Genomic DNA, 9,458 nt, shown 5'->3' with positions numbered 1-9,458 from the left:
GCTGGAAGGGGCAGGAAGAGCTGCCGGGGAGGCCCATGGGTCCACCCGGGCCCTGGAGCTCTCAGAGAGGCCCATCTGGAGACTTCCTGATTTCCAGTCATTCTTCCGGAGCCCCGAATATTTCCTAAATCTCCTTGAAATAGTTCTGGCCAAGAAGGGCTTGCTTTCACGGTTGATGTGCAGTAATGAGGCAGGGTTAATACCTCGTTAGGTCATGGTGCCATTTTGCATTTCATGGGTATTCCGTAACACAAGCAACAACGAACACATGAATTCCTGGGCCTCGCTTTCCGTGGGGGGTGGGGAGCGCGGGACAAGGGCCCCCCTGGATGCAGGCCCAGGATGAAGGCCCGTGCCTGGTTCTCAGGGCACGTGGGCAAGATCCGAGGCGCCACCCTCCCTCCCCGCTCCAGGCCCCCTTTCTTGGGGGTGAGTTGGTTCAGGACTTGGAGAAAAAGCGATTCACCGGGGCTGCCCCAAAGGTGAGGGGAGCTTGTACAGATACTGCATTAGTTTGCTAAGACGGCCATGGCAAATCACCACGACGGAGCAGCTTAAACAATGGAAATTTATTGTCTCACAGTTCTGGAGCCTCGCAGTCTGCGATGGAGTTGCTGGGAGGATCGGCTCCCCCTGAAGCCTGAGGGGACTGCGCTGGCGGCCACTCTTTGGCTTCTGGGGGCTGCGGCGACCCTCAGCAACCCGGGCTGTGTCGGCCTCGCTTCGGGCTCCGCCCCCGCCTGCACACTATTGTCTCCCTCTGTGGCGTCCCAGCCCAAATTTTCCCTTTTTATAAGGACAGCAGTGATATTGGGTTAGGGCCATCTAATAGCCTCATTTTAACTTAATTGCCACCATAACGACCCTATCTCCAAATAAGGTCACATTCTGAGGTGCTGGGAGTTAAGAATTCGGAGGGGACGGTCCATCTGACTTATGACAGTGAGGCAGGACTCCCACAGGAACCTGAGACCTAGAAGAATGGTGCACTCAGTTATCCATTCTGCTCTTTTTTCTTGCTACGAGAATCCTGATTTCGTTCAGTGGTACTTCATTCACTCAATGCATGTTCAACAAGCACCTCCTGTATCTAAGGATGCACCATCTAGAAGGAAATGCTCTTTGTCCTCATGCAGGGAGACAGAAGATAAGCAAGTTTCATGGATTTATAGAAAGTTGGAAGGTATGCTGTGTGGTTTTAGAAGAAAATAAAGAGTAAAGGTGGGTGCACTGGCTTGAATATTATCTACCCAAATTCATGTCCACCCAGGATATCAGATTGTGGCCTTATTGGAAATAGAGTCATAGACGATACAGTCAAGTTATGATGCAATCATACTGAATTAGGGTGGGCCCTAGTGCAATGACTGGTGTCCTTAGAAGATGAGGAACATTTGGAAAGAGACACAAGGAGAAGTGCACGTGATGATGGAGGCAGAGACTGGAGGGATGCGTCTGCAAGCCAAGGAATGCCAAGGATTGTCAGCAACCACTGGAAGCCAAGACAGAGGCATGGACAAGCTTTTTCCCCCACAGCCTCCAGAAGGAAACAATACTGCCAACACCTTGATTCTGGGCTCCTGGCTTCCAGAACTTGAGACAATAAATCTCTGTTGTTTTAAGTCCCCCAGTGTGTAGTGTTTTGTTATAGCAACCACAGGAAATTAATATACTGGTAAGGCAGATCAAGAAAGGGAGGGGCATATGAGTCGGCCTGATTGAGAAGGTGACTCTTAAACAAAGATGTGTAGGAGGTGAGGTGACCATATGGGCATTAAGGGAAAGAGTTTTCCATGCAGAAGAAACAGCCAGCAGCACAGAGGGGCTAGGATGGGACCTGGGAGGCCAGTGTGGCCAGAATGAAGTCAGGCAGAGAGCAAGCAGCAAGGGACAGGATGAGAAATGCCCCAGGAGCCAGATCTGGCATGTCTTGCAGGATACTATGAAGACTTACTCGCAGTGACATGGAGTGACATGGTCTGATATTTCAGAAGAGTGACATGATATGACTGTGCCCCAGACCACATGGATTAAACTAAAACCGAACAAGCATGTTTATCTTCCACCTCACAATCTTCCCTGCAGCTGGCAGAAGTTAAAAGATGACTAAAGAGAGACCAAGAAGACAGAAGCATAAGTCTACTGAGGGAGGTGGTCTCTGGAACAGGGTTTGCTTTCCTAACAGTAAGAGAGAGACATTGTTAAGAAGCCCTTCTTGCATCCGTCTTCTTTTCCTCCTACTTAGGCATTGGTCTGGTGCTTCAGCATCTATTTTGTAGAAGGGGCAACAAGGAAGGGGATTAAAAAGTCAACCCACAAAGCAAGGCAAGATAAACAGAGCCCTGCCTACAAGGCCTCCCCAAGAACCTGAACCAATGTAAACACCCACCTACTATCTAACTTTATGTGATCTAAGGGAAAACGTGTTTAAGCCATATATTAGGTTCTCTTTTACTGGTAGCTGAACACTTTCCTAATGGACAGAGGAGAAAATCAGACTTAGTTTTGATGCAGGAAAAGACTCTGGGGGCCCAGAAAGATTAACTTAATTGTTAAATATCTTACAGTTCACTAACCAAGCCAAGTCAATAAGAAACAAATTCCAGGACATTAAAATTGGGGGAGGGGGAAAACGTGTTCTTTTTCACTAGAATGGCTGAAATAGATAAAAGCTTGGAGCTACTGGCAATCAGCACACCATCAGCTAAGAATGGAGCTGGTGTTGGGAATTGGAAAAAAAACAATAAATAATACAAATAAATAATAAAAGAAAGTAATTAAAACTATAGGCGGTGTTCTGACAGCACTCCTGGCTCTAACCAGCCCCTGGATCCAGCTGTGCCTGAAGCTAGTGCACATCCAAAATTTTCAATCAGTTAAGTCAATTAATATCTTTCCCTCCTTGGCAGATGCGGTGGATGATGCATCCATACCTGCTGGGCAGTTACCTTTTACTTGCCAAGAACTGTTTACAGAAAACTGTTAGGACTCTTCCTGGAGGTCCCTCTCCCTGTCCTTGGCTACAGGAGTAATCTTGGCATCACACAGGAAAAGTCAGGAATGCAAGATCATTAAAACCCCAGCAGTAGCCCTCAACCAATGGCTGCAGGGATTGAATGGGTAACGTCTCCAACTTCTTTGCCCCTCCATTGAGGTAACTCAAAAGGATGCTCTATAATATCACCCAGGGTTTGGAGCCAGTGGGTTAAGTCCCATTCTCACACTGAAACCAGTTTGACAAAGCCAAATAAAGGCTTCCTTCTCTTCCCTGACTCATTTCCCCTCTACCTAACCATGCTTTCCTGGGAGCATCTCCCAAATAAACTCATCTCTTTGTCTCAAGATATGTTTCAGGGGGGAGTCCAAAATAAGACCCATAACCCATTTTTTTTCTCAGTCTTAGGTCAGCGTGAACTGTATTTCTGCATCTCACACCCCACAGAACCCTGACTAATAAACCAAGTTACAAGAGAGATGCCCCCAGCACCTGAAGTCACCATGTTCTGCTGGTAAGGACCACAACAGCCTTGTCATACACAGAATGTCTCCTTCTGTGGGGGAGGTAGGAGAGGGGCCTAGGATCCCCAGCACTGCCTTAGTAGAGCCACCCACTCTGCTCTAAGGAAGAGGGGCTGGTGTTAACCGGGACAGGGGAGGCACCTGGCTCTCTCCAACGAGTGTTGCTCAATCCTGTGGAGAGCAGAAACCTTGGGTTCTGGTGAAAGGTCCCATTTTCTTTTCTCATAAATGTTGCAGGCTCTCTGCTCCAGATATTGCTGTTAATAAATTATACCCCTCCCCTCCTTTAAGGCCCTTTTGTTATAACTCTGGCTCCCAGTTCCATTAACTCTCCATTACGTGAACACTTCATTATGACATTTTTTTGCAGGCTGAGAGCATGGCTCCTGACACCCTCAGCCAGGCGGGAGGCAGAGATCAAAATGGCCATTAAGTTCCTGTGGCCAGTGCACAGTGAATTTTTTTTTCTTTCTTAGAGTCTATTTTCTGCTGCTTTTAAAATAATGGACTCAAATGTTTGCCTTCTCCAGCAAAGTCCCCGATTGCGTGCCAAGGACAGAGCCCAGGTAGGGAGGTTAGAGTGCTCTGAAACGCAACTGTTTCTCCACATCCTTACTTTCCCCCTGCTACAGAGGAGGTTTAATCCTCCTCTAAGTGAGGCCAGCCTTTTGGGTAACGGGCTGCAATGTGCAGCCGAGACCTTTGTGGGTAAAGCTTGAAAGCTTCAAGTGTTTGTCCCAAATGTACGACTACAAGGTGGTGAAGAGGAGGGTGCAGGCATTGGATGGTAGGGGGGGCAGCACCTCAACTGTCTTCCAAAGCCCAGACTGTCCAGCACTATACTTCCAAGATACCTTCCTCTATTTCTTATTTCTGATGGTTGACTTGGAGAACACAAGCCAAACCACAGGAAACAAAACAATTTGTAAAATATAGAAGGAAAGACAACATATGCACATGCCCCTTGCACACATTTCATATGTGCAACTAGATATGCCAATCAAAATAGAAAAGCATGTCTATGTCTGGCACACATGCATTACCTCATTTAATCTCATCAACCCTATGAAATAGGAAACACCCACTTTTCAGACGAAGAAATCAAGTTACAGAGAGGATAAGTTACTCACCCAAAACCACACGGATATTAAAAGTTAGGGGTCTGGTTGTGGCTTTGAGCGGTTTTTCCAAGATCACATGCTTACACACATATTGCTCTGCTGTTTCTTCAATTTTCACTTAAACTGAAATTGAAACACACATGCGCTCCACTTCATACACCCGGGATCTCGGTGCCAACACATGCTATCAAGTGCACGCTGCCTTCAGCCCGGCTGCACTGCTCTCAACCTAAATAGCATAAAACCAAGTCCTTCTATTTGGGCATTGCCCTGCCGTTTACAAAGCACTTTCATGTACATTAACTCATCAGCACTGAATTTGCTGACAGGGCCAAGATGAGAAATGGACAAGGGAAGTGTAATACATCATTTACCAAAATAATAATTTGGCCCTTTAGACAGAGGTTTCCATCCAAGCATAAATTACACCTTTTAGCCACATACAGGCAAGATCAATAGTCATATAATCTTCATACTGTCTTAGGCTGCCCAGGCTGCCATAATGAAATACTAGAGATGGGGGCTTCAACTACAGACATCTATTCCTCCCAGTTCCGGAGGTTGGGGGTCTGAGATGAAGCTGCTACCAGGGCCAAGTTTGGGTGGGGACCTTCCCTTCCTCCTGGCTTACAGACTTCTACTTCCTCCCTGTGCCTTCACATGGTAGGAGCGTGGGTGGGTGGGGTTCCCACCTCTTCTTCTTATAAGGACACTAATCCCATCATGGAGATCCCACCCTCCTGGCCTCATCCTAATTTAAACCTAATTAACTTCCAAAGGCACCCACCACCAAATACTGTCACCTTGGGGGTCAGAGCTTCCACATGTGAATTTGGAGACAACACCTAACACTAGACTATGACAAGCCTCAGACTTTCTAAATGAGGAATCTGGGGCCCAGAAGGAGGCATGAGTCTCCTAAGGTCACCAGGTCAATTAAGGGCAGAGCCCGCTGGTTGACTGGGGCATTCTCCATCTACCACGAGGCCGGTACATGACTACACTCTTTGCCATAGGACAGTTAGAATTCAAGCTATGCCAATATAGGGCTCTGGACAAGTTTCTTTATTTCTCTAGTTCTCAGGTTCTCTATAAAAGGAAAAGTTTGGATATCAGTATTAATCAGGGTTCTCCAGAAAAATAAGACCAACAGGATATATCTAAGGAGATTTGTTCTAGGAATTGGTTATGTGGGTATGGAGGCCAAGTAGCCCAGCAATGTGCTGTCCATAGACTGGATGCAGGAAAGCCAGTGGTGTAATGCTGAGTATGACGGTCCAAGGGCAGGAGGAGATGGGGGGGCATCTGAGCTCAAGCAGAGAGCCGACTCACCCTTCCTCTGCCTTTCCGCTTTATCTGGGCCTTCAACGGATTGGACGGTGCCCACCCACACTGGGAAGAGCCATCTGCTTTACTCAGTTCACCGATTCAAATGACAATTTCTGGAAACATCTTCATACGCACATGCAGAAAGAATGTTCTAACAGTCATCTGGGTATCCCTTAGCCCAGTCAGTCACTTTGACACATCCTATTAGCCATCACAGATATCCCAAAGAGCTATCCATGAAAGACTAGTTTCATGGGAAGTAGAGAGGTATTTTGTCCAAAAGGGTTCCATTGTCTGAGATATTTGAAAAATGCTGCCTTGTTCAAAGTGAAAGAGGATTCCTGGACGCACACTTGTCAGGGCCTTTCACGTCTAAAAATGCTTTTTGTGTTCTAAGACAATGGTATAGAGTATTTTCCAAATTTGTTTGTGGAAAACATGTTTTGCGTGCTTCTTAGGGAATTAGAGTACTGCAGAATCCATGTTGGAAAATGGGACTGAGATGAATTGTGTGTTTTTATCCCTTAACTCTTTTCATTATTCGAAGGAGATGGACTAGTTTCCCAGAATTGCCATAACAAAGCACCACAATCTGGGTAGCTTAAAGCAACAGGAATGTGTTGTCCCACAGTTCTGGAAGCTAGACGCCTGAACTCAAGATGCCACAGGGCCATGCTCCCTCTGAAACCCGCAGGGAAGAATGTGTTCCATACCTTTCTCTTAGCTTCTGGGGGAGGTCATCAAACTGTGGCATTCCTTCTTCTATCACCCCATCTTCTGCCTCTATCACCAAGTGGCATTCTCCCTGGTGTCTCTGTCTCCATGTCTCTTCTCCTTTCCTCATAAAGACACCATTCATAAGGGTGTATCCTCCTTGATTATGACCTCGTCTTAACCAGTTATATCAGCAATGGCTTTATGGACAAATAAAGCTGCATTATGAGTTACCAGGATTGAAGCTAGGACTTCAACATGTCTTCTGGGGGCCACACAGTTTCACCATTACATATTTAACCTACAATCAGCCCATCTCTTGTTAGACATATGAAGAGAGAGATCAAATAGGTTTCCCAACTCCAAAGAAATGAAGAATAGAAACTCATACAAGTGACTGGACTGGCCACTGGGTAATCAACTGGCCACCCTGTCACTGGATTCCTTCTTGTTCTACCTAATTGGTCATTAAGATCAACTGTCACTATTGTATGTCCAACCATTTCTTCCCTAGCCCCGACACACACACACATGCCATTTTCTCCAAGCTCTCCTGAAAAGTGGATCAGATAAGCCAAACTGGCAGAGTGAATGATGAGGATCAGCTACTTTAATGGTCAAAAGTATGGCTGATTTTGCTAGGGCTCTAGGCTGACCATTAGGCCTAAAGGCAGTCCAAATTGACATGTCTCTGTCTAGCTACTGTGGGTTTTGATTTTTGTGGTTTTTTGGTCAAATTAGTGGTTGCCCTTGGAGCCTTTGATCAGCCTGCCTCTAATCTCAACACTGCCCAGGCAACTCACCAGTTTGGTTCATTCACACAAACACCCAGTTAAAAATAAGTCAGCCACACAATCTGTTGGTATTGTGCAGCAAAAAACAAAAAACAAAAACCCAGAATTTTACATGTGGCTTTTTTTTTTCTCTGCCTCTTCCCTTTCTCAACCCGTTGTGTAGACACAACCGCAGAAGAATTGGCATCCTCAAGGGAAGAAAGAAGAAACAAACACCCAGGCCATTTCCATGGGTCATCCATGTAATCTAGACGTTTTACCCACTAAGCAAAAGCCTGACACCCTATTGATTCACAACACAGTTCATGCAGATAAGAATGTACCAGGAGCTACGCTGTTCCATAAGCTTGGGTTTGGGTGATGGAGGGTGGAGGTGGGGGATGACATCAGATCGAAATACATTTCTCTCCCAGGCTGGGCCTGGCCTCTGAATTCTAGGATTCCTCCAACCTCAAAACTGGAATCACTGTTCTCTCAAGATCCAGGGTGGCTGGATTCCAAGTCCTTTACAGCCAAAGACTAAAACGTGGCTTTACTTTGGAGAATTCAAATGTGCCTTCGCTTTCAAGAATTTGGCCCTAGCATAATGTGGATCTGTGGAATCACTTGAAACATCAAAAATGGAGAGTTCTAAGGGGTCTGTGCATCCCATGCAGGCCCCGCGGCAAACTGGCCTAACAGGCTGGAGGCTCAATCCTGAGGGTATCTGCCCGGTCTTCCAGATGTCTCACTTTGGGGAAAGAGGCACTGCCCATGTTTTTGGAGTGCTCAGAGCTCCTCTGTACTCCTTCTCTTTCCCCACTGCAACCTTGAGGCTTGGAGACGAGGCCACAGCTGTTTCTGTGCTTAACTCTCCTTAGGACTTTTTGTTTCCTGAGGCCCCATTTCTTGCTTGGCTCAGCAAGGTGTGCTAACCTCTCCAAAATTCTCAACGTCCCAGCAAACACATGACATATGCCCACTGTGATAGCCCCGAACATCAAGGAAACTAGAAGACCGGCTTAAAAAATGAGGGGCACGTAGGTTTACTAAAAATACAATAACTTAAAATTCTGACGATGACTTTGAAAAACAGCTGCAAGCTTCCTGATCAAAATGTAGCCTTCTGGGGTTATTTCCAGGCCAGGCTGCCTGCCAAAGGCTGTGATGAATTCTAGGCTCCATATGGTGTGTCCCATATAACAAGGATTTGGCACCAGTGAATCCCAAACTCTAACCTGCCGTTCCAAGGCCTGCCTTCCTGGAGATGTGGGTTTGCAAGGCTTGAATTCCAAGACCATCTTAGATCAGGGTTCATTTCCTCAGTTCTGAAGGACAATTCACAGGTACACCTCTTATTTCCAGTGAACCTCAGTAAAAGGCTCCGGGCATTGGAGCCACACTTCCTGGGTTCAAATGTCCGTTCTTTCACTGACTAACAAAATACATCCAGGTAAAAGATTTAGTCTCTCTGCACATCAGTTTTTGCATCTGCAAAAGGAAAATTATCAAGCCCAACCCCCAGAGTTGCATGAATTTACAGAAAATCTGATTAAAGTGGCTGGTATTATATCTGATATATACTAGTTGCTCAAAATCTAGTACCTATCTTTATTATTGTATTATATCCATTTTTTTCCTCCAGTGGGACATGAAACCAACTGTCAGTGTAGGGCCAGGCACTGAGATCTCCAGAAGTCAAGGGCAGCAGCCGAGAAAGTAAGGTTCACTCAAGAAACAGTCCTTAAGCATTCCTTTGTGTCAAACCTCATTCAAGGTCCTGGAGCTGCAGAAATGGGTCAGACCCAGTCCTGTTCTCAAGGGGAGAGAGGAGAAGGGAGAGAAATCAGTGTAACAAGGAAAATATATGTGTGTTTGTGTTACTGTATACTGATGCACTTTTCTTCGCCACTTCCCTTCTGCCATTTAGTCAAAGCCACACTGAGTGACAGTCACAGAATATGGGCAGGTGGCTGCAGAGAAGGAGCAAAGGGGAATATAA

The 9,458-nt window shown here is 46.2% G+C and overlaps 1 long non-coding RNA gene across 1 annotated transcript; it reads right to left on the bottom strand.

The window, feature by feature from the left end:
- Positions 1-598: 598 nt before the first annotated feature.
- Positions 599-9,256, bottom strand: LOC108383299 (uncharacterized). Its single transcript, XR_012125723.1, has 3 exons — positions 8,695-9,256; positions 6,683-6,808; positions 599-2,268 (listed from the first exon to the last, which is right to left on the bottom strand). It is a non-coding gene; the product is annotated as an uncharacterized lncRNA (long non-coding RNA).
- Between the last annotated feature and the right edge of the window lie 202 nt (positions 9,257-9,458).

The sequence above is a fragment of the Manis javanica genome, chromosome 15 (assembly GCF_040802235.1).
Source record: "Manis javanica isolate MJ-LG chromosome 15, MJ_LKY, whole genome shotgun sequence".
In the NCBI taxonomy this organism is placed as follows: Eukaryota; Metazoa; Chordata; class Mammalia; order Pholidota; family Manidae; genus Manis; species Manis javanica.
The sequence above is the reverse complement of the archived record's forward strand: the minus strand, read 5'-3'. Positions and strand labels throughout refer to the sequence as shown.